General features: G+C 44.6%; 1 protein-coding gene across 2 annotated transcripts in view; it reads right to left on the reverse strand.

Annotated features, from left to right (window-relative positions):
* The window catches only part of CNTN5 (contactin 5), a 2,193,251-nt gene that overhangs the window by 1,920,461 nt on the left and 248,706 nt on the right, over positions 1-24,084 (reverse strand). The gene's annotated exons all lie outside the window — the stretch shown is intronic.

Here is a 24,084-nt window from a genome sequence, read left to right on the forward strand (position 1 = left end):
TAAACATTTGCCATAAAAAAGTTAGCTGCAAATGGAAATTTTTGGAAAAAAATTGCCAAACCTAGCATCTTTGTATTTCAAAAACTTCAAATATCTCTACTGTGTATGACTGACTTACTGCTGCAATCACATATTTTTGTGACAGTTCTTGATACAGTTTTTGAGCCAAAGCCAGGAGGAGTCCAAAAGGAATGACTGATAAGTCTTTTCTCATTTGTATCCAAATTGTGTGTCCAATTCCAGCCGTAAAAGGTATTCCCCCAATTATAATTCATCACCGAATTGAGCACCAGGATGCATGCTGGCCATTGCTTTATTTTAATGTCTCCACTCTGTGGTAGGGCAATGAGAAAGTGGCTTATGACCCATGTTCTAGTGATCAGTGGAAGTCATAGTGGTTAGATCCTCATCAATCACACATTTAGCACCTTAAATAGTTGGTATATGTCAATCCTAGGGAAAAAACCTTAAAACCTCTTTACAGTCATTGTTTATCCTTATTTCAGGCTTTTTCATATTTTCATACTTCTTATATAAAAGAAGAATTTTCTCCACTATTGACAAACTTTTTCAGGTCTATATCACAAAAGGCATGTATGTATGCATGCAGGTTGAAAATAGGGGAAATAGAACAGACCTTTTCTTTAGATCAGTGCAGACTAGTGATGGGCGAGTAGCATCGTTGTTCGGGTTTTCCCGAGCATGATCAGGTGATCTCCGAGTATTTTGGCGTGCTCGGAGATTTCATTTTCCTCGTCTCATCTACATGATTTGCGACACACAAGCTGAATACATGCGGGAATTCCCTAACAAACAGGCATTCCACACATGTATTCAAGCTGTCTAGCAGTCGCAAATCATACAGATAAGGCGACGAAAACGAAATCTCCGAGCACACCAAAATACTTGGAGACCACCTGAGCAACGAGTATACTCACTCATCACTAGTGCAGACCCTTTATATGTGTTAGATCAGTGGACTTAAACCTTTTGTGCCTTGAGAGCCACATTCAGCTCCACAGAAGTGATACTCATAACTCTCCATTACTGGTATAATGCCAATCAAAGCTTCCCCTTATAACGCCCCTGTGCCCCTGTCCTTTTTAAGCAGTGATTTTACATCCAGGACTTTCCACCTTGCCCCCTTGCCCCATGTGGTATTCGTGCATCAAACACTCTCATCACTCAATAGCATTCAGTTGCAAATACCCCATCTAACTGGCAGTATCGTCCTATCTCTACTCTATGGTATGTATCTCTCCCTGATTCTCGCGCCAGTGTATGTACATCCAGATCTGCTCTTCTGTGCATCGTTACTCACAAAAGTCAACATCTGGAGACCAGCTCTTTCTAGCTGTTTCCCAGGTGTGGTGCTGATGCACCAAGTAGGCAGACAGCCACACATCATGAGCTCCCAAGCCACAGGTTGGGGACACCTGTTGTAAAGGGTTGCCTAGTTTAGAACACCTCCTTACTGCACAAATTCCTTACAGAACCATCACGAGAAAAATGAACCATTACACACTATGCATTCAAATTGAAGTGTTGTCTATGTATTATAGGACACGACAAGTCCTCCAGAGCAAGGACACATTTTGTAACTTCTCCACACTTTGACCAAGAAATGAGGATTCTGAACAAAGGACAAGTCTATGAACTCAGAATTTCCTAAACTGAACTGGACAACCCACTTATGTGCATAAATCATTCCTATATCATACCTTCTTTTGATATGTAGCAGGATTTCAAGAAAACAATGTTTAAAAATGATCTAGGAACAAAGTGAACGGCCAAGGAAGTAGCATCCCATCAGCTTCTCCCCAATTTGTTCAGCTCATCATATCTTTGCTTATTTTATATTGGGATAAACCTGTCAATCAAGCCAAGATGGGTGTAGCTAAGTCAGTGGCTTACTGGCTCTTCTGTCAACCTGTTCTCAGGTAGTTTTTATACTGTCGGCCAAGTTAATTAAGACTGACCTTTTATACACCAGTCTCAATGATGGGCATTCAGGAATAATATGCACCTAATTCACTAAAAAGCGCATATCACTTAATGAAAAAGGCACATCTTATCAATGTCACTCGTCTCGCCACGGATGCAACTCCAATCAGTGACAGGAGTATCAGTGATTCGAGTGCATTTTTTACCTATGTTAGGCTGGTTTCACATTTGCGTTTTTTAGCGCTGGAAAAAAACGCACACCTGCGCATGCGTTTTTTCCCCTATATTTAACATGGGTGCGCATACCTGCGCACTGGTCAGCGCATGTATGCGATTTTCATGCGCTGCGTTTTTTTGGGGTGTGCGTTGTGATTTTCCAGACGCAGCATGTTGCATTTTTTGGCCCTGCAAAAAAGCGCATGCGCACATATGCGCACGTTTTGCGCTAAAAATGGCCATTATAGCCTATGGATGCGCATATGTGCGCACTGGCATGCTCATGTATGCGTTTTTTTGCATATGCGTTTTTTTTTTTAAACCATGGAATTTAGGGGTTTGGGTTAGAGTTAGGGTTAGTTAAGGGGGTTTGGGGTTAGGGTTATGGTCAGGGTCAGGGTTAGGGTTAGGGTTAGGGTTAAGTATGGTTTTGTTAAGGATTAGGGTCATGGTTAGGGTCAGGATTAGGGTTAAGTATGGTTTTGTTAAGGGTTAGGGTCAGGGTTAGGGTTAGGGTTAGGGTTAGGGTCAGGGTTAGGGTCAGGATTAGGGTTAAGTATGGTTTTGTTAAGGATTAGGGTCAGGGTTAGGGTCAGGATTAGGGTTAAGTATGGTTTTGTTAAGGGTTAGGGTCAGGGTTAGGGTTAGGGTTAGGGTTAGGGTCAGGGTTAGGGTCAGGATTAGGGTTAGGGTTAGGGTTAGGGTCAGGGTTAGGGTTAAGTATGGTTTTGTTAAGGGTTAGGGTCAGGGTTAAGGTTAAGTATGGTTTTGTTAAGGATTAGGGTCAGGGTTAGGGTCAGGATTAGGGTTAAGTATGGTTTTGTTAAGGGTTAGGGTCAGGGTTAGGGTTAGGGTTAGGGTCAGGGTTAGGGTCAGGATTAGGGTTAGGGTTAGGGTTAGGGTTAGGGTTAGGGTTAGGGTCAGGGTTAGGGTTAAGTATGGTTTTGTTAAGGGTTAGGGTCAGGGTTAGGGTTAGGGTTAGGGTCAGGGTTAGGGTCAGGGTTAGGGTCAGGGTCAGGGTTAGGGTTAGGGTTAGGGTTAGTTAGGGTTTAGGGTTTGGGTTAGGGTTAAGTATGATTTGGTTAAGGGTTAGGGTCAGGGTTAGGGTTAGGGTTAGGGTCAGGGTTAGGGTTAGGGTTAGGGTTAGTAAAGTCATGGTTTGGGTAGTGTGAGGGGCCACCTAATAATGTTGGAAAAAAACGCAAACGCGGTAAAAACGCGCTAAAAACGCATACAAACGCATAAAAACGCTGCGTTTTTTTCATGCATGCTCATAAAAATGCTTGAAAAAAACGCAGCAGTTGTATGCTTATGTATGCGTTTTTTCAATGCGTTTTTTTGCGGGAAAAACGCGCTGCAAAAAAAAGCAAGTGTGAAACTAGCCTTACATCACTATTGTGTCGTAACTTTTGACGAATTTGCAGGGCGACTTTGCCTTCCCCTAAAATCACATCCATATTCCTACCACTTTGGGCATGAAAACATCAAAAGTGGAAATTTTTTTGCGCTACTTGAAGTTGTGCAACAATGTTGTAACTTTTCAAATTGTTTTATAGAAGAATTCTGGCATAGACACATTTGATGTATCGGGTAGAGTTGAGCGACTTTTGTTTTTTTAGGGTCGCGTTTTGTTTCGTGAAACCCGACTTTTCCAAAAGTCGGGTAGAGCAAGATCATCCGATTATAGGGAAAAGTCGGGGTCGTCCCGAAACACGAAACCCAATGTAAGTCAATGGGGAATAAAAGTCGGCAGTGAGAGGAGGACAGGAAACACACCTACAGTGCCCATTTGAATGCCAAAAGCATCAATTCTTCTTACTTAAGCTTGTCAAACTTAATTAACTTCATAATACAAGTTACGCACTGAAAAATGGGGGTTATTTGGCTAAATTTGTGGGGGGGGAGGGCTGGCTGCAGGTTTTCATGTGCCCTGGGCGAAAGAGCGCCCCTTTAGCACATACCACAACTCATCATGCTCCGATACGGCAGAGAAATAGCGGTATAGTACAATGAAAAATACCTCACTTTTTACATCTCATGACGAGGCCCATCTATTTCTCCATACAAAATCATTGGTCCCATATAATGTTTGAAACAGTATATGATGAGCTCCACATAATGCTACAGTATATGTTGGTCCCCATGGATGAAGCTCCACTGTCTTATGGGCCCAAATAATGCTCCAAACATAATGGGCCCCATTTCTAATGCTCTAGTGTATAATGGGCCCTGTAAATGCTGCTCCAGTGTCTGATGTCCACCTTTGGAATGTTCCAGTGTATGGTGGGCCCCATCTATCATTCTCCAGAGTATAGTGCTCCCCAAAAATTGCTGTCCCAACATAGAAAACAATCAAATAAGTCTCCTCGCTAGGGAATCCCTGTACTTGTCTGGACAGGTGCTGTAGCTTGCTTAACAGCTCGCCAGCCGTTCTCACGCCCAGTATGGATTGCACGTGATTGCACAAAGGTTAGAAAGGGTACCGTATCCCTGGATAACATGTATGGATAGCGTACACATTCAAAATATATGTCTATACAGCATGAGGCAGGCTCAGATGGTGTTAGGCCCAGTATGGATTGCACGTCATTGCACAAAGGTTAGAAAGGGTACCGTATCCCCGGATAACATGTATGGATAGCGTACACATTCAAAATATATGTCTATACAGCATGAGGCAGGCTCAGACGGTGTTAGGCCCAGTATGGATTGCACGTCATTGCACAAAGGTTAGAAGGGGTACCGTATCCCCGGATAACATGTATGGATAGCGTACACATTCAAAATATATGTCTATACAGCATGAGGCAGGCTCAGACGGTGTTAGGCCCAGTATGGATTGCACGTCATTGCACAAAGGTTAGAAAGGGTACCGTATCCCCGGATAACATGTATGGATAGCGTACACATTCAAAATATATGTCTATACAGCATGAGGCAGGCTCAGACGGTGTTAGGCCCAGTATGGATTGCACATCATTGCACAAAGGTTAGAAAGGGTACCGTATCCCCGGATAACATGTATGGATAGCGTACACATTCAAAATATATGTCTATACAGCATGAGGCAGGCTCAGACGGTGTTAGGCCCAGTATGGATTGCACGTCATTGCACAAAGGTTAGAAGGGGTACCGTATCCCCGGATAACATGTATGGATAGCGTACACATTCAAAATATATGTCTATACAGCATGAGGCAGGCTCAGACGGTGTTAGGCCCAGTATGGATTGCACGTCATTGCACAAAGGTTAGAAAGGGTACCGTATCCCCGGATAACATGTATGGATAGCGTACACATTCAAAATATATGTCTATACAGCATGAGACAGGCTCAGACGGTGTTAGGCCCAGTATGGATTGCACGTCATTGCACAAAGGTTAGAAAGGGTACCGTATCCCTGGATAACATGTATGGATAGCGTACACATTCAAAATATATGTCTCAGGAGGCAGGCTCAGACGGTGTCAGGCACAGTATGGATTTGACGGCCCAGATTACACAGCGGAGGAGCAGGGAGAGGTAAAGATTGCAAATGCTGGGGCCCTGGCCAAGCAAGGGGGGCCCACTCGTGGGCGTCGGACTGGCACTGGGCCCCTCATAGTACAGCGGTGTGTCTGACGGCGGGTGTGCACCACCACCGTCAGAGACACTTGATTGCACTATGAGGGACCCTGTGCCAGTGCCCGCGCCCAAGAGTCGGCCTACCCACCTGTCCAGGGCAACGGCACTCGCACGGTGTCGTGCGGTAGGTGGCGACCCCGGCCATGGGGGGGAGGCAGCACAGTTAGGGAGTTTTAGAAAGTGGCATATGTTGATGTTGGACATTCAGCTGATGCAAAAGGCGAAATAGGTGAAGTACCAGGAAGAGGTGGACCAAAGCAAGCCATTTTTCTGTCACCCTATGTGTCATCAGGGGAAGGTGGGACAAAATCCTTGGAAACCCATGCGTGGTTCATTTTAATGAAGGTTAGATCATCCACATTTTGGGTTGACAGACGGGTCCTTTTTTCTGTCAGGATTGATCCAGCTGCACTGAAGACTCTTTCCGATAGCACACTTGCAGCTGGGCAAGCGAGCTCCTGTAAGGCATATTGTGCCAATTCAGGCCAGGTGTCCAGTTTAGCGGCCCAATAGTCAAAGGGGAATGACCTGTGTGGGAGAACATCGATATGGGAGGAAAAATAGTTTGTAACCATAGTTGACAACTGCTGTCTCCTGTCACTTTCCATCGATGCAGTATTACCAGTTGTGTGAGCGGTATTTGAAAAATCAGTCCACAACATTGTCATGAAACCCCTGTCTCCAACGCCACTTCTGCTGTGTGCACCACGAACACCTCTGCCAAGCTGCCCCCGGCCCGTACGGCTCGTGTGAGAACCATCACCGCTGCTGTGTGCTGGGAATGCCTCAAGCAACCGATTTACCAGAGTTGCTTGTTTATTAGCCAATATTAGGTCAAGGTTCTCCTGTGGCATGATGTTTTGTAATTTGCCTTTATAGCGTGGATCCAGGATGCTGGCCAACCAGTAGTCGTCATCGTTCATCATTTTGGCAATGCGGGGGTCCCTTTTTAGGATCCGCAAGGCATAATCTGACATGTGGGCCAATGTTCCCGGTGTCAATGATGCACTGCGAGTGCTGGGTGGAGGAGCACTTTCTGGCAAATCCACATCCCTCCAGTCACGCACAAACCCTGTACCAGACCTTGCCACGCCAACATTTTCACTTGCCCCACGAGATGCATCCTCCTCCCCTAAGTAATCATCCCCATCATCCTCCTCCTCCTCCTCCTCTTCTTCCTCCACCTCGTCCAGGAGAGGTCCCTGAGCAGACAATGGCTGAATGTCATCAAGGATTCCCTCCTCCTCTTCCTCCTCATCAACATTGGCTGCAGACGCCTGCTCCTTAAGGTGCGTCAAAGTTTGCATGAGCAGACGCATAAGTGGGATGCTCATGCTTAGGATGGCGTCGTCTGCGCTTACCAGCCGTGTGCATTCCTCAAAACACTGAAGGACTTTACAAAGGTCTTTCAGCTTCGACCACTGCACGCCTGTCAACTCCATGTCTGCTCTCAAAGTGCCTGGCCGTGTATCCTCCCACAAATGCATTATGGCCTGCCTCTGCTCGCACAGCCGCTCCACCATGTGCAGGGTGGAGTTCCACCTTGTTGCAATGTCAATAATGAGGCGGTGGTTGGGAAGGTGGAGCAATCGCTGCAGCTTCTGCATACGAACGGAGTGTACAGGCGACCGGCGGATGTGCGCGCACAGTCTTCGCACCTTCTGGAGCAGGGCTGTTAACTCCGGATAATTTTTGAGGAAGCACTGCACCACCAGGTTCAAGGTGTGAGCCAAGCAAGGTATGTGGCTGAGTTTTGAAAGGGCTATGGCTGCCACAAAATTACGGCTGTTATCACTAACTACCTTGCCTGCCTCAAGATGTACACTGCCCAGCCATGACTCAGTTTGTCGCTTCAAGTACTCGGCCAGCACCTCGGCGGTGTGTCTGTCGCCCAAACACATCATCTGCAACACAGCCTGCTGACACTTTCCACTAGCTGCTCGATAGGGGGACACATCGTGTGCAACAGTGGCAGCTGCAGATGGAGTGCTCGTACGACTGCGCTCTGTGGACGAGCTGTCGCTTCTGGAGGAGGAGGAGGAGGAGGAGGGTCGAACGCCTACAGCCAACTGTTTCCTATACCGTGGGCTAGGCAGCACTGTCCCACCACCGCTGTCCCCTGTGGACCCTGCATCCACCACATTAACCCAGTGCGCAGTGATGGACACGTAACGGCCCTGGCCATGCCGACTGGACCATGCATCAGTTGTGAGGTACACCTTTCCGCTCACTGACTGCTTGAGTGCATGGACAATGTGGTCTTTCACATGATGGTGGAGGGCTGGGATGGCTTTGCGAGAGAAGAAGTGGCGACTGGGTAGGTCATAGCGTGGTACTGCATAGGCCATGAGTTCGCGGAAAGCTGTGCTTTCCACCAACCGAAAGGGCATCATCTCAAACGAGATTAGTTTGGCAATGTGGGCGTTCAAACCCAGTGTACGCGGATGAGAGACTGAGTACTTTCTTGACCTACTCATAGTGTCTTGGAGGGTGAGCTGGACTTGAGAGCTGCATATGGTGGAAGTAGCGGTGGACAGGGCGGACTGAGAGAGGGTTGATGATGGTGATGGAGCTGGTGTTCTTTCTGATGGCCTAGAATCAGTCTTTCATTGATATAACAGTGGGATTCCCTGACTGCTGTGGCCTTGCAACGACACCTCAACATTTGCTGCTGTGCTAACCGGTGGGCTTACAGTGGGGGAAACAATGTAGCGTTGCTGACTACCTTCGTTGTGATCAGTTGCACATGTGGCACTTGAGGTTTGGTGTTGTGTCCACGCTTGCAAGTGCATGCTGGTTAAATGTCTAAGCATGCAACTGGTATTCAAATTTTTCAGATTTTTCCCTCGGCTAAAGGTCTTTGCGCACTTCTTACAGATAACCTTGGCCTGATCATGAGGATTTTGTTCAAAAAACTGCCACACTGCACTCTTCCTACTTTGGCAGACATTTTGCGGCCTAGCACGCTGTGATCTTTTGACCCTCTGGACAAGCTGTCCAGCAACTCTTTTGATGTTTAGAACCTGTCTTTGGAGTGCTCTGGGCCTGGCAGATAACAGCTGTTGCGATGTCGATGTCTGCTGTGGATGCTCCTCATCTGAGCTATTGGAAGCAGCACCCTCTTCCCCCAATGGATGCCAATCTGGGTCAACAACTGGGTCATCCATCACCTCCTCTTCTATGTCATGTGCACCTTTCTCTGTGTCACCGTGTATGGTGGTATAGTGTGCGGGAAGGGGCACCTGAGTCTCATCAGGGTCAAAAACTGGCTCTGTACACTGCGAGGACAATGTAGTGCTCTGAGTGAATGTACCAGCAGAATCATCCATCAGCGGCTGTGCATCAGTGCACTCCATGTCAGATTCATCTTGGCCTGGGTAATTCACCATTTGACTTGATAATCCAGGCATGGTATGTGAAAACAGCTCCATGGAGTAATCAGTAGTATGGCCTGCGTCATCCTTCAATCTTGGTTGGGGTGAAGGACACAAGGAAAGGTGTGGTTCATGAACATGAGCCTCCAATGACGACTCAGTGCTTTTACTTTTTACAACTGAAGAAGAGGAGGCGATAGAGCTGGAGGCTGAGTCAGCAATGTAAGACAAAACTTTTTCCTGATGCTCTGCCTTTAAAAGCGGTTTGCCAACTCCTAGAAAACTAAGCGTTCGAGTCCTTATGTAGCCAGACGATGACGCAGGGTCAGCACCTCCTGCATTCGGTCCTATTTTGCTCTTGCCACTACCATCAGATCCACCACCAACACCATCATTACCAGCTGCCAACCCCCGCCCAATTCCACGGCCTCTTCCACCAGCCTTCCTCATTTTTGGTAGAAATGTAGACAAAATCCAACAAACTATATAGTAATGTAAAACAAGGTACAAGGTGTCTATAGGACAGGGGAGTTTTAGAATTTCTGCACACACTTGTGGACAGTGGACACTTGTGGATTTTGTGCGGCCCACTGATATCTGAGCGCTATGTGACACGATCGATGGCACAGCTGCCTGTGACCAAAGTGACGAGAGGATAATGGAGATTTTGAATCTCTGCGTACACTTGTGGACAGTGGACACTTGTGGATTGTGTGCGGCCCACTGATATCTGAGCGCTATGTGACACGCTCGATGGCACAGCTGCCTGTGACCAAAGTGACGAGAGGATAATGGAGATTTTGAATCTCTGCGTACACTTTTGGACACTGGACACTTGTGGATTGTGTGCGGCCCACTGATATCTGAGCGCTATGTGACACGCTCGATGGCACAGCTGCCTGTGACCAAAGTGACGAGAGGATAATGGAGATTTTGAATCTCTGCGTACACTTTTGGACACTGGACACTTGTGGATTGTGTGCGGCCCACTGATATCTGAGCGCTGTGACACGCTCGATGGCACAGCTGCCTGTGACCAAAGTGACGAGAGGATAATGGAGATTTTGAATCTCTGCGTACACTTGTGGACAGTGGACACTTGTGGATTGTGTGCGGCCCACTGATATCTGAGCGCTATGTGACACGCTCGATGGCACAGCTGCCTGTGACCAAAGTGACGAGAGGATAATGGAGATTTTGAATCTCTGCGTACACTTTTGGACACTGGACACTTGTGGATTGTGTGCGGCCCACTGATATCTGAGCGCTATGTGACACGCTCGATGGCACAGCTGCCTGTGACCAAAGTGACGAGAGGATAATGGAGATTTTGAATCTCTGCGTACACTTGTGGACAGTGGACACTTGTGGATTGTGTGCGGCCCACTGATATCTGAGCGCTATGTGACACGCTCGATGGCACAGCTGCCTGTGACCAAAGTGACGAGAGGATAATGGAGATTTTGAATCTCTGCGTACACTTTTTGACACTGGACACTTGTGGATTGTGTGTGGCCCACTGATATCTGAGCGCTATGTGACACGCTCGATGGCACAGCTGCCTGTGACCAAAGTGACGAGAGGATAATGGAGATTTTGAATCTCTGCGTACACTTGTGGACAGTGGACACTTGTGGATTGTGTGCGGCCCACTGATATCTGAGCGCTATGTGACACGCTCGATGGCACAGCTGCCTGTGACCAAAGTGACGAGAGGATAATGGAGATTTTGAATCTCTGCGTACACTTTTGGACACTGGACACTTGTGGATTGTGTGCGGCCCACTGATATCTGAGCGCTATGTGACACGCTCGATGGTACAGCTGCCTGTGACCAAAGTGACGAGAGGATAAGGGAGATTGGATTGCTTTTAAAAAAGCAGTTTGCGGAGCAGTGGGTAAACAGCAATGCCAGCGTGTCAGGAAGCCTTAAAAGGCAGCCCAACAACCAACACCACTGATACACCACAATATAGCCTCCCCTTGCACTGCACACACAGTGACTTGTGTGTTGTGCAGGCCAAATCGCTAGCAGCAGAAGCAGTTTTTTTGTCTTCTTCCCTGCCTAACGCTCTCCCTACAGAATCAGCAGCAACCTCTCCCTATACTAAGATCGGCAGAAGTAAGATGGCGGTCGGCGTGCACGCCCTTTTATACCCCCTGTGACGCCCACCAAAGCAAGCCAATCACTTGCATGCCCTTCTGAAAGATGGTGGTGACCCGTGCCTATGTCATCACGTTGCCCACAGTGTCCGTGGATCCTGATTGGCTGAAAAAGAGCGCAAAACAAACTTTTGAAATGCGACTTTGGCGCGTAAGTCGCCGACCTCGTGGCCGACCTCATCCTAGGGTCGGGTTTCGTTTCATGAAACCCGACTTTGCCAAAAGTCGGCGACTTTTGAATTTTTTCGACCCGTTTCGCTCAACTCTAGTATCGGGGCATATGTGCTTCCTCAAATACTATGGTATTTAACAGAAAAGATATTGACTTGTCAAGAGTGAAGCAGTCCCAGTTTTATGTTACCTGTGTTTGGGTGACATAATTTTTTAAGAGTTTCCCTTTATAGTCGACTATATGATCAAAAACTCAATTTTCCTAAATGTTGATGACGTCAGCACAATTTAAAGTATGCATAAACATGTTGAGAAGAAATCATAGAGACAGTTTTCTTGTTTTTTTCGTGGCATCAATAAAAACCAATCATCCAATAAAACATAATAAATATTTTCTGTATGCAGAAGATTTCTGTGCCTCCCTGTTCAGGAGCTAGACAGAAACTTTGTCATGCTTGGGGAAACCCTGAATAAATGTTGAGCAAAGAAACAAAGGCTTCGGAGACTGCAAGGATTTAAGTGTTTATGGAATGTATCATGAATTTAAGTCATGCCATGCGATTTCTAGAGAATTTCTAGAGGTTTGAGGATATGTTAAGTAGAATAGTAACAGATGGTGATATAAGGAAAGCCCCCTGTAAGTTCAGCTTTGTCCAGAAATAAGTCATCTATAACAGGGTAGTTGAGAGGTAGTTTATGTGAAACGCTCCAGGTCTTGCTCAGAGATGTCAAAGGGGTCGTCCACTAATTGTCCAACATTTTCTTGATTTGAATGTTTTCCCTCCATTAAAATAAAAACATCTATACTCACCTCTGGTGCTGGCGTTGTTCTAGAGGTTTTCGCACTCACATTCCTGTGACGCATGTGAGGTTGTCCTGTCACTGGAGCCCTGTGCCAAATCATCGTTGACTTCACTGTCCCCATCTTCGGATATATAAGAACTAAAAAGGAAGTGAGTGGTCAGTCGAAGCTCTCATTTCCTATTAATAAAATATACATCTGGAGGTGGGGACAGTGATGCCAACGATGGTTGAGCACAGGGCTCACATGACATGACAACTTCACTTTAGCCCCTGGAACGTGATGGCCGACACCGTTCAAACAGCATCGAGACAGAATATGAGTATAAGTGTTTTAATTTTAATAGTATCAAACATTCAGATCAATAAGGAGTTGTCCTAGTAGTCGACAATCCCTTTAAAGAAATAACTCTTACCTAATAAGTCTCCCAAAGAGCAGCAGGTGACCCATTGGGTAGAGTATCTGGAAGTTCCATGCTAGAGTTCCAGCACTTTAGCCCATAAACTCTTCTACAAGGGAAAAATCACTCCAGCCCACCTCTCCACTAATAGAAAAGTGCTCCCATCTCCAACCATCAACTTCTTTTGCAATGGACATGCCAAACTGGCCTTCAGCCACCGATATGCCCCTGCTGATTGAGACAACTGCCAGTTCACAGCAGCTACTACAACTACTTGGCTTAGATAAACCAACTACTAGACTATTTCTGCACCATTTTTTAAGCTCCTCTCAGCCAATCCATCTGCACTGGGGTGCAGCAATTTTGCAAAAATGGAGGACAAATGTGGTAGGGTTTATGCAAGCTCCGCCTCAAATATAAGAAGTGAGCATATTTATTATTTTTAATTTTGCTTATTATGTGCTAGAATAATTTTGCTTTTAGAATAGCGTGCTAACTTTTTTTTATGATACGATACACAGTCATGACGAAAAGCGCTGTCACCCTTGAAATTGTTGCAAAAAATTAAGTGTTTCTCCAAGAAAATTATTGCAAATACACATGTTTTGTTATACACATGTTTATTTCCTTTGTGTGTATTGGAACAGCACAAAAAAACTGAGAAGGCAAATTGGACATAATTTCACACAAAACCCCAAAAAGGACATCTTTCCTGAATTGTGGGTAAACAACTTTGTTTCAAGCATGTGATGCTCATTCAAACTCACCTGCGACAAGTAACAAGTGTGGGCAAAATGAAAATCACACCTGAAACCAGATAAAAAGGGGAGAAGTTGACTCAAGTCTTTGCATTGTGTGTTTTTGTGTGCCAAATTAAGCAGGGAGAACAGAAAGAGTAGAAAAGAACTGTCTGAGGACTTGAGAACCAAAATTACTGAACAACAATCTCAAGGTTGCAAGTCCATTTCCAGAGATCTTGATGTTCCTTTCTCCACAGTGTGAAGCATAATCAAGAAGATTACAACCCATGGCACTCTAGCTAATCTCCTCAGATGTGGACAGCAGAGAAAAACTGATGGAAATTGCAACGTAGGATAGTCTGAATGGTGAAGAAGCATCCCCAATGAAGTTCCAAAGAAATTCAAGCTGTCCTGCTCAGTGTGCATCAGTCTCAGCGTGAGCTATCTGTCAACATTTGAATAAAATGAAATGCTATGGTAGGAAACCCAGGAGGACCCAACTGCTAACACAGAGACATAAATAAGCTATTCTGCATTTTGCCAAAATGTATGCGAGTAAGCCAAATTCCTTTAGGGAAAGTTTCTTGTAGACAGATGAAACCAAGATGGAGCTTTTTGGTGAAGCAAATCATCCGGTTTACCTAAAATGGAATGAGGCCTACAAATAAAAGAACACAGTACCTACAGTCAAATATGGTAAAGGTTCAAATATATTTTGGGGTTGTTTTGCTGCCTCTGGCACTGGGTGTCTTGATTGTGTGCAAGGCATCATGAAAGGATTTTGGTTTGCAATGTGGTGCCCAGAGCTGGGTTTGCATCCTAGGCAATGGGTCTTCCAGCAGGACAATGACCCCAAACATATTTCAAGAAGCACCCAGAAATGGATGGAAACGAAGCGCTGGAGAGTTGTAAAGTGTCCAGCAATGAGCCAGGATCTAAATACCAGTGAACACCTGTGGAGAGATCTTAAAATTGCTTTTGGGAGAAGGCACCATCAAATATGAGAGACCTGGAGCAGTTTGCAAAAGAAGAATGGTTCAAAATTCCAGTTGAAAGGTGTATGAATCTTGTTGATGGTTATAGGAAGCGATTGATTGCAGTTATTTATTCCAAAGGGTGTGCAGCCAAATATTTTGAGGGTGCCAGAAATGTTGTAGTGCTCATTCTTCGTGTTTTGTGTGAAATTATGTCCTATTTGCCATTTCTTTTTTTTTTCTCTGTTTTTTTGTGTGTTGTTTCAATATACACAAAGGAAGTAAACATGTGAATAACAAAACATGTGTAAGGCTGAGTTCACACTTGGCGTTTTTTTCGCGTTTCCGCGGCGGTTTTAACCACGCGATTTTGCCGCGAAAACGTGAAAAATAAGCATTCCATGCATTCCTATGGGATTCCGCAATGCTGTGCTAATGCTGCGGTTTTAACCAAGGCGGAATCGCTTCGCGGTAAAAAACGCAGCATGCTCATTAATTTTGCGGAATCGCGGCGATCCCGCACCCATAGGAATGTATTGTTCCGCTTACTTCCCGCATGTGGCTGTGCACACCATGCGGAAAGTAAGCAGAACAATTGCGGATGGTACCCACGGTCCGGAGGAGAGGAGACTGTCCTCCGTGCTTTGGGTACCATATCCCTGTAAAAAATAGAATTTGAAATAAAAAATATTGTTATTCTTACCTTCCGACGTCCCGCGCAGCCTTCCCGCCTCTCTCCACGCTCTCGTTCCAGTAATCCTTTGCGAAAATGCCCGCGATGGCGTCCGTTCTTGCGGGATCGCGAAGTCTCGTGGTCATTCGCGCGACGTCATTGCGAATTGCCGCGAGACGTCGCGATCCCGCGAGAACGGACGCCATCGCGGGCATTTTCGCAAAGGATTACTGGGAACGGCTGCGCGGGACGTCAGAAGGTAAGAATAACACTATTTTTTATTTTTTTTTGCATTCTATCTTTTACTATTGATGCTGCATAGGCGGCCTCAGTAGTAAAAAGTTGGTCACACTTGTCAAATACTATGTTTGACGAGTGTGACCAACCTGTCATTCAGTTCTCCAAGCGATGCTACAGATCGCTTGGAAAACGCCAGCAATTCTGCAAGCTAATTACGCTTGCAAAATGCTAGTTTTTCCGCGGGAAAATCGCGGGAATTTAAAATGCGATTTTCCCGCGGAATGGAATTCCGGAATTCTCGGGTAATTTCCGCAAGAGTTCCGTTACATGTGCACATAGCCTAACTGTATTTCTGGGAGAAATACTTCATTTTCTGGACAATTTCAAAGGTGCTAACAATTTCATCCATGTCAATATTTAGTTGTATGTAGATGTTTTTTTTATTCATCTGTTAAACTTTTGCAGAAAAATGTTCTATTTTTTTTTCTATTTTGTTATCTGTCAACCCTTAAAAATAAACCCTCTAATTTTTTTCCCGCTAGGAGTCTTTACAGTGCAATTTGTTGACTGCTCAAAAAAGAGATTCATAATCTGTCAAAAAAAACCAATACCACCCAATATTTTTGAATCATGCCTTTGTGTTGGCAGACCTTTTTCTGCAATAACAACCAATAAGTGCCACAAAATTGGGCACCTTTAGGAGGACGGATAGAGCCCTCTTCCTCTGTCTAATTGCTGGATGTCATGGTTGCTATTGATGGCTTCTGCATATAAATAGTTAGTCACCACAGGGCACCTGCAATAATTCCATAACTTACTGTCACACATACTGTATGTCCAACCTTCATTTTAAGCATTTTATGATGTTAGTACATGGATTAGTGGAAAGAGATTAGATATTAAAACTAAGACTATGTGAGTGAATTAATATGCTATTTTTCAAGTGCTATGTGGATTTTAAGGGAGCAAAATCTCTTTAGGACTTTTGTTCACAGGGTCTAACTGCCCTTGAATCCCCTTTGTCAACAGTGAAAGGGCTCCAGCTTGAGTTGTTGCAAATTGATTTGCAAGTCCATCAGCCATGTTACTAATTGTAAAGGCTGAACGTAAACTTTGAGAACTGCCTCATATCTGGTAGCATCCATGGCTCCTCTTTTGTCTAGCTGGCCTGAAGTGACATCATTATCGTGGCATGATGTACATGTGATGTCCAGCTAGACTAGCTAGTCAAAAGAAGAGTCAAAGATGCTGTCATGTAAGAGGCGGTCTTTGGGGATCCTGTCCAGCGTTCACAGATTACTGACGTGACCGATGGACAGAGCCCTGAGAATTAATTTGCCCCAAATATAGCTCCAGGGAGCACTAACGCCTCTTATTTCAGCTCGTATATATGCGGCTGATCTCAGAATTGCAGCTATTTTGAATCTATGCATTGTAGATTCTAAACTTTCTCACATGCGCGAGACCAAGAGTTAGTTCACACAGTCCTATTTTTCTTCCATATATTGGATGCAGGTTCCAACCAGACTAAGAATGTCCCAAGTTGAAGAGCCTCATTGGCATGTGCAGTACAAGGCTATTGGTTCTTGGTCAAGATATCGGCAATACAGCCAGTCCGATACACTAACAAGAAAATATGTCTGAAGTGTGGTCACGTGAAATATCCTGTGGTAACATGGCATAAGAAAATCCAATATAATTGTTTGCTTCTTTGAGAATAATACACTATTGTCTTTTATAAATTATACTGAAGAGCAGAATTGAGAAAAACTACCCTTGCAATAAAATTTCTGTCTGAGAAAGAATTATTATAGAATGGAAAAAACTAAATTATTAATATGCTTACTGTTGTGAAACACTGTGGTTTCTATCAAACGTTCCTTTAAAGGAAATCTATCAGCAGATTTTTGCTATGTAACCTGAGCGCACCATGATGTAGGGGAAGACAGCCTGATACCAGAGATGTGTCACTTATTAGGCTGTATGTTGTAGTTTCGATACAATCAGCATTTTATCAGCATGAGATTATCACTGTTGGACTAGGTGTCATGTGCCAGGTAGTCTAGCTAATCTGTGTAACCCCACCTCCACCACTGATTCGCTGATTGCTGACAATGTACAGTGTAAACAGGAAGCTGCCAGTAAGAGATGCAAGCGGGATTACACACAGCTCAGCATTCTGAGCACTGCTACATTTACAACAGAGAAACCAAGAATTTTGTCAAGACTGCACTAAGCAGCCCAATAATGAACATATTTCTAGGATCAGGCTTTCTGCCCATACATTAGGTTGCTACATTAGGTTGCTCTAAGATTAAATATCAAAAATCTGCTAACATATTCCCTTTGAAGAGATTTTCCAGGACTTATAGTTGGATTGCGCATCCACAGGAAAGGCAATCAATATCAACTTGGAGGGCATCTGAAAATCGGCAAACTCACAGATTAGTTATTCACAGGTTCTCCCATGACTGGATATACATAGCGTACACAGTCAGAACAACACAGCTCCATACACTGTAAAATGGTAGTTCTCAGGTACTAAAGCTCAGATCATAATCACTGCAATAGACACTGATATGCAATACCCAAGAATGACCGCTAAGTAGGATACAGAGCTGTGGTACCCTGCGGTCACAATTTCTCCGCTCAATGAGTAATTGTTTTGCTGTCCTTTGGAAACTGGGTCATGCTGAGATGAAAGTGCTTTGATTGACAACTCAGCTGTCCAATCTGGGACTGGGAGATACATGATTTTCTCCAGGTGTTCTCTATTATGGAGATTGCCTAAGATATTTACCTGAGCTGTCTGCCTCTGATTAATAGACATAGTTTGTGTTTCCTGGTTAGTGTTTGCCTGATTCTGTTGTTCTGATCTTCCGCTGCCTGACTCTTGGACCGTGTTCTGACTATCCCTTTGTCTTGTCCTTTGGCCTTTATCCGCTATCTCCTGGTATTTTGACTCCGGACTGTGACCTGACTTACGCCTTTGTCTTTTCTCTTGGTTTTCTATGTGCTCTCATGGTACTGACCCCGGAACATCTGACTTTGCTGCCTCACGGTCTGTCCTTTTGTAGTGACTGGCATCACACCTGCCCTGTATACTGTGTAAATCTTCAGCCATAACCACACCCGCAAACAACATATAGTCCAATACAATTCTCATACAGTTCCTTCAAAATGCATATAAGAAAAACATATGCTGCATCCATAAGCTCATGACCTTAAAGAGTTAAAGGGAATCTGTGAGCAGGTTTTTGCTACCTCATCTGATAGCCTGTTGTAGGCAAAGAAACCCTGAATCCAATGATGCAATATTGGTTTACTGGGTGGAGCAGTTCTCACATGATCAAAGATCTTAGATGTAGCATGTAGCCGAGCTGAGAAAGGTATTTCAAAATACATAAGTTTTTTGATAAATTTCTTACCATTGAGACACATATGTCTAAATGGGAGAAAATGGCAAAATAAAAGTTGACTTTTCTTGTTTTAGATGCTTAATAGTATTAAAAACAGTAAAAGTATTAAACTTATGGGGTAGCATGGTGGCTCAGTGGTTAGCACAGCAGCCTTGCAGCCCTGTGGTCCTGGGTTCAAATTCCCACCAAGGACAACATCTGCAAGGAGTTTGTATGTTCTCCTCGTGTTTGCGCGGGTTTCCTCCGTTTTTTCCGGTTTCTGCAAGGAGTTTGCATGTTCTCATGTTTGCGTGGGTTTCCTCCGGGTTCTCCGGTTTCCTCCCACATTCCAGACATACCGATAGGGAATGAAGATTGCGAGCCCCAATGGGGACAGTGCCAATAATGTCTGTAAAGCACTGTGGAATTAATGGCGCTATATAGATGTTTAATTTCATTTAGTCGAAAGCAATTTTCCTTGTATGCAAAAGACAAACAAAAAACGGTTAGGGTTTCATCTTTTTTTTTTTCAGAGTTTCAACAGGGTTCGGTCAATGTCAGTTTTCACCATCAAAGATTGGTCAGAGTTTCATCAGTTTTTGTCAGAAGACCCAAGTTTCTATTATCAAACAGTCCATGAAAATCAGATGGCACAGAGAAGGGTGGCCAAGCAGCGCGAAAGCCAAGAAATCACGTCAGAAACAGAATCATAAAACAATAGGATAGTCAAAATTCATGCCGAGGTCAAGAAACAGGAGAAATCAGAAAAACAACACAAGCATGGACTAGCACAAGCCAAGTAGCCAAAATTATTAACTGGCAGTGGAAGCTAGAGATTCAGGAGTTTAAATAGCAGGCAGCTCCAAGCCAGGACTCTCGGAAAGGAGCAATCAAAACCAGACAATCAACTCGGAAGCTCCCTGATCCAGTAGTACCAAAAATCCCAGAAAAAAAGGGATTGCTTTTATGCATCACCCGCAACAAAGGCGTGGCACCGACTGAAGCAAAACTTGGCACAGATGTTATGTAGGGAAGGTGATCTGACGGACGGACATGTCAGCAAGTAGGAAGGAGGGTTTGCACATTTTAGGCAGATAGCAGTTATGACAGTGGGAAAACAGCTAGGAAAGTGTAGGTGACGTGCAGTACCTGGGGTTGACCAAAAGATGGCAGGGAGGAGTGTGAGTTCAGGACTTGACAGCAGCTTAGGGCTTTGGAAGCCGTTGGTCATGGGGGCGGAGTTACAGGGAATCGGGAAAGTTATACATTTGACTGGAGGGTTCCAGAAAGTTCCAGTCCCTGGGAGGAGCTCAAGAGGAGAGGAGCCTGTGGCAAAGTGGGTGTTGTGAGGAAAGCTCAACCAGGGGACTGAGGAGAGAAGAAGTCAGGGGGGTGGTCCTGACACAAAGTACCGCAGTACAGACGAGGTCCCGAGGGAAAGCAAACCGAATTTGACGACGACAGCTGACCAGTAAAATTACTGTTGGTGTACAGGCCTAAGGCGGCCACAGTGACCAAACTGGCAGGAACGTCACTAAGCTGAGAAAGGGACGGTGTGTGTATCTACGTCCCAAGTGAAAGTACGGTGTGTGTCTACCGGGGCCTGGTTAACGGATGGCCGTGAAGGAACTGCGGTGTGTTGTCAGAGCCATCAGTCGGACGGCGGTAAATAAACTTGGACCCGTTGCACCCGAAAACTGCCTCCATCTTGTGTCTGTACGTCACTGCGCGGTATACAGAGGGACCACCCCCCAGTCCGGCCCACCGACCCTACAGTTACACACTGGCAACTTTGATTTGAAACTTGGTTCAAAATCAGCCTTGTCTCTGCAGAACATAGAGTCAGCAAAAATACATGGAGAAATGAACAGCTCCATAGACTATACAGTGATAGGTATGAAAAACAAGAATAGAACTTTCATTACTATATACCAAGTTAGAAGTACAACGACAATATTAAAAAAAAATCTTTCAATTATTTTTTAGAAAATAATATACTTAACTCTACAGTACAACTTTGATATTACCCAGCATTTAACACTAGTAAACAAAGTCCTTGCTAAAGGGTACATTGATTTCCTATGTTTGCAACATTCCGATAAGGTCTAAGCCGCCCGTGACATTTAAAGCCACGGCAGAAATTACATTACCATAATGATGTGAGAGAGTAAACTTGGATCGGCTAATAAATCTCATAAAATAGCTCACTTTTTGTCGTGTCATTTTTAATGATGTTCTATGGACTTTCTGTTAAATAAAAAAATTGTAAGAAATTGTAATAAAAGTTAATATACCAAGCATTAAAAATGATGTCCATTCAGCTACTGGCGGCTCTATGCATCTTCTGATCTTCTTGTAATAAAAACTAGATACCAAAAAAAAAAGAAGAAAAAAGCTCACGATTCATTTTTCTCATTCATAGCAGTTTTAATGTCTTTAGTGTAAATGTCTGTAGACTTTAAGACTCCCTCTGCAAGGTTAATATAGCAGTAACATGATTCAGATGACATAATAAGGGCTAATCTAGAGGCCTCTAATGACCATAATGCTGGGCTATAATCATTTTGCTTTAGCTACAATGCCATCTTAAATCCAAGTTTGGTGCCGTTTTAAGTTCAGACTAAATTTGTAAATATGACATTTTCTTGCTCATTTTACTAATCAGAGTCAAAGTAAATTAATCAAAGTGTCTGCGATGGGCAGACCAGCTATTGGCTTACTCAGCTTTTCTGAGACTCTTTACAGATCTATTTAAGGTGAATGATTGGAATTTTCATACTAGTTGTCATGCACAGATGTGGAGAAAAAATATTAAAAAATTTGGCCCCCCAAAAATGGAAATTAAGTAATACTCCAATATTTTTCAGCTTGAGAAAACTGTTTTAGAATATGTTCACTAGATTTCTTGGGTTTCCTAATTTTTCAAGCAAAAATTGCTATGCAAAAATATGATAAAAAACCAAAAAGTTGAAAAATTTAGCAAAAAATGGTGCTCCAAAGCTATTTCAGTATTTCCGAGTTGAAGACATTTCTGTAGGCTTTGAGTTATAGAGGGAGCAAATGCTAAAGGGATCAGTCTTCTGCCTAGGTTTTGACCATTTTTCTAAACATCTACTGTATACAGTGGCATGTAAAAGTTTGAGCACCCCGGGTCAAAATTACTATTATTGTTAAGCAAGTTGAATATGAAATTATCTCTAAAAGGCCTAAAGATATATTTTACATTTTAAAAATTAAAAAGAAGAAAGTGAGCCGATGTAAAGTTCAGGCACTCTTTTAGATTTGTGTGCTCAGATAACTTTGACCAACGTTTCAAACCTTAATTAGCCTGTTAGGATTATGGCTTGTTCATTATCATCATTAGAAAAGGCCATGTGATGCAAATTTCACAGCTTCATAAAAACACATACTCCTCTTACCTAGTGCCAAAAACAGCAACAATGGGTGATAGGCGTCGGGTTTCTCCCTCTGCACAGGAGGAATCCCTGCCTTCTGCAGTCTCCCATTCAGTCCCAGCCACAGAGGAGCCTGCTCACCAAAGATGTTGTTTCGGCGCCTTGCTCAAGCTAGTGCTGTCAGGTTGGTTGCTGCTGCCATCGCTGGTTCAGCCTGCACTAGTCAGCGGTGAGCAGCTCCTGGGACTAAGACCCTTTTTCGCTCCACTGAGCATGCCCACGGCTCAACCTCCCATTGGAGTTCAGGGGTCACATGCGCAGGTCCCGTGCCTGTACCGACTGGACCACAGGGAAGGTCCCAGAAGGTCGCCACTATAAAAGACTTGCATGGCTGATCAGCCATGTGCTAATGTTGACTCATATTATCAGTGGAATGTGTGATGATGGATGCATGAGACTGGTGACTGACTCCTTATGACTCCCTCCCTCTAGTTGTGCTTGTTATAGGGTTTAGAGTTAGAGTCAGCGCAAATGCGTGGCTATGCTCTCGCCACCGTGCTGCTAAGTATCAACACACACTAGCGTCTGGTGATTTCATCCTGTACGTGGCACTACTGTACCGCACCAAGTCATAGCACCCACCAGTGCAGCGCCGCGTGCAAGTTGTGCGCTGGTTAGCCCAACCCTGGGCAATTAGTGGTACATGCCTGAGTGGCACCGTGCACACTTGTGTGCTATTTGCACATCTACATTTCTTTTCTGCTGGCACCGCAACCGTGGCGCCGAGTGCTGGTGGTCTGGAGGGACTCTATCCCTTGTCTCTGGGGCAGGGTCCTGTGACTGTTTAGTAGTGCTCCCCTTGCCAAGTCCTATGAAGTTAACAGGCTCTGGCATGTGTTCCAGTGAATCTTTGAAGTAACAGAGTTCGCTCCTGTACACACCGGGTCAGTGGTTAACCCGCCGATGTTTAGTTAGTACTCCGCCATTACCGAGTAGCAGGTTACCATCTCTGTATAGTGGACCCCGGGTTGCGATCGTACTTTCTTATATTTAATATTTAGTGCGATCCACAACCCTAACAAATGGGTTCTTCTAAGCAGCTGCCCAGCACTCTAAAAAATGAAAATGGTGGAGGCCCACAAAGCAGAAGAAGGCTATAAGAAGATAGCAAAGTGTTTTTAAGTTGCCCTTTCCTCAGTTCCAAATGTAATTAAGAAATGGCCGTTAACAAGAACAATGGAGGTCAAGATAAGGTCTGAAATACCAAGCAAAATATGACTGAGCGCTGCTTGTAGGATAGCTAGAAAGGTAAATCAGAACTCCTGCTTGACTCCAAAAGACGTTCAGAAAGATTTAGTAGAATCGGGAGTTGTGGTACATTGTTCTTGTTAGGAGTGGCGGAAGGCACTAAATAAAAATATAAATAAAGTGCCTTTGCCACTCGGGGTCCACCGTGTGGAGGATGGAAAACCGCAGCTAAGTGATGACAGAGAATCTGGCAGTAGTGTGCACGGGGTTAAACTACACCCAAAGTGCACAGCACAGACTCTGTTGAACTCACATAGTCGTATAGACAAATAATAAATATAAGTATCAGAGTAATGGGGGTTTCAAATGAGTCATTCACCAGTCCAAGCATCCATAAACAAACATACAGCAGCAAGTATGAATATACTAGCGCATGGCGGAACAGCCATGCGTGCTTTTTATACCGAACGGGACCTTCCGGAAATCTCCAAGGCTCCAGGAAGAGCCAATGGGATTCGACACAGGACCTGAGCACCTGACTCCCGAACTCCAATGGGAGTTCGTCTCATGAGCATGCTCAGATGAGGGAACAAAGGACTTAGCCTCTGGAGAGAGTTGCCGCAGGGTAATCTCCTCTGCAATCTCCTCTGCAGCAGGAAAAGTGCAGGAGACTGCAGAATGTGAGGATCTAGATTTCAGCAAAGGAGAGGCAGAAATCTGAC

The sequence above is a fragment of the Dendrobates tinctorius genome, unplaced genomic scaffold (genome assembly GCF_039654945.1).
Source record: "Dendrobates tinctorius isolate UK_male_01 unplaced genomic scaffold, ASM3965494v1 ptg000075l, whole genome shotgun sequence".
NCBI lineage: Eukaryota > Metazoa > Chordata > Amphibia > Anura > Dendrobatidae > Dendrobates > Dendrobates tinctorius.